Source organism: Palaemon carinicauda, chromosome 17, assembly GCF_036898095.1.
Source record: "Palaemon carinicauda isolate YSFRI2023 chromosome 17, ASM3689809v2, whole genome shotgun sequence".
Classification (NCBI taxonomy): Eukaryota; Metazoa; Arthropoda; class Malacostraca; order Decapoda; family Palaemonidae; genus Palaemon; species Palaemon carinicauda.
Window position 1 is genome coordinate 41,390,433 of NC_090741.1, and position 2,500 is coordinate 41,392,932.

The window sequence follows — 2,500 nt, forward strand, 5'->3', positions numbered from 1 at the left end:
CCCACACACACACATATATATATATATATATATATATATATATATATATATATATATATATATATATATATATATATAAACTACCATGTTTGTATGTACTGAAAGAAGACTACCCGGTATATGCTAATCTCTTCCACAGCACAAGTCACTTCAAATACACAGCTATGATTCACAGGCAGTAAGCCCAACCCCTACACACATTACACCACTAATATATATCTATCCTGACCTTGAAACAATCTTATAAGCATTTTTTCACGGTCTTAATCACTACTCTTTTCTAAAATTTCGAATTCAACACACCTATCCAGGGTCGTTCCAAGCTATTTCCACTTTTCCAACCCAATCACTCATATTTTGGAACACTGAGGCCATCTATCGGATAAAAATAAACATGCCCTGAAAAACCGCCTTCATTTGTTAAGGGGAAATAACGACAGTTGATAACTTAAAAAAAAAGCAACATGGCGACCGTATTATTGTTAGACCGTTCGTCCCTAAAAACTGCAGGTGCCATAACTAAAAGGAGTTTATTGGTTTATTGCCATATTATAAAAAGTATATGACATTGTTAAGTTGAGCATTTCCCATGGAGACTATGGTATATACAATCTTCCCAAGATCGTTGAGTTTGTGATGGAAAAAAACTTTTGAAATGGAAAATGTCCGTAAGTCTATTCAACAATATAAATACACAAAATCCATTACGATATAAAAAAAAACACATTTCACGACTTTATCTAACTAAAATAGAAACTGCTGATATCGTATAATTCATCAAATTTTGTAAACAAGCTTATTTAGACATTGTTTCCTATACATACACTTGGGGTCCATTACAGTTTATTCCTTCAATTTCCACTTCTTGAATCTTTACAGATTATCTAATTTGATTGGTATTTATAGAGGATCTATAAACAGTCTTTTTAGGCATTGCAATATTTGTGGCGACTTCTGTTATAAGCGGAGGAGTACTAAATAGGCCTTATGATGGCAAAGGATGGTTATGGTAACATTCTTCGAACCCTTAAAAAGGCTTTGTTACATCCTTTACTTTGTCAATCTATTTACAATGAATTACTCTCTCTCTCTCTCTCTCTCTCTCTCTCTCTCTCTCTCTCTCTCTCTCTCTCTCTCTCTCTCTCTCTCTCTCATATATAAACACACATACATACATACATATATATATATATATATATATATATATATATATATATATATACATATATATATATATATATATTTATATATATATATTTATATATATATATTTATATATATTTATATATATATATATATATATATATATATATATATATATATATATATATCCACACACACGCACGCACACACACACATATATATTTATATATACATATACAATATATATGTATATATTCGTGTGTATATATGTATGTATATACAGGAGAGAGAGAGAGAGAGAGAGAGAGAGAGAGAGAGAGAGAGAGAGAGAGAGAGAGAGAGAGAGAGCTGTGATAAGCATCTGTAATTTCATAAAACATAAGACGTACACGCATATGCCTGTATATACACATATCTAAATGTGTCTCTACTCTCTTCTATCCATGCATATGTTTTAACAACACACTGACAGTAACAGATATACAATGGATAATATCTCACGTAATTACCCAAGATTCGGCAAATCTTCCAATTAATCATTGCAACCACCCCCCCCCCCCACGAATGTAAGTGGGAATAAAAGCAATTATGCAACAGTATCACCAGACTGATTTAAGCCAAATCGCTTAATCTGGGCGCACGAAGACCGTAGAGTTTCAAAATTAATTACCGGAACTAAGGATCAGTGACGTCCAGCTCATCTGCATTCTACTAAGACAGGATTTGCTTGCGAAACAAATGGCGAAATCACCCTAAATGCCGAACGCGCGTTGCTTGAAGGCAGTGGTGGATCCATTTACATATGATGTAACTTGGTTTTCGGAAGGTAAAATGTTGGGATGGTGGTGGAGGGGGGGAGGGGGGAGAGAGAGATATCTTGAACGGGGAGAAACTTTCCTGCAAGGAGTACGGAGAAATTTCCTTAGTGAATGAAATGAGACTTTTCTTGAAATGATTTTCTTCTCTCGATATACAATTTACATTAGTTGAAGGATTGTTTTCAATAATGGGGTGCGAAATTTTCCCATGTAGGCAAGGGAAATTTTCTATACAGGCAAAGGAAATTTTCCTCCCCGAATGAGGAAGAATATTCCCCTCTCAGGAACTTCCTTACAAGGGAGGATTATTTTCTTTCAAAGTAACGGAATTTTCTCCATAGGGGAAGAGTATTTCCCTCGATAAGAAAGGAATATTAAGGGAATAGGCAACGAAGATGTTATTTAATAAGTGAAAACATTTCTCAAAAAAGGTAGATTTTTCCTTTATAGGTGAATAAAATTTTCCTCCATGGGATTAGACGCTATCTCCTCAGTTTCCTATTTACTGACGGATCCTTAAATCATGATTTTCCATTTAG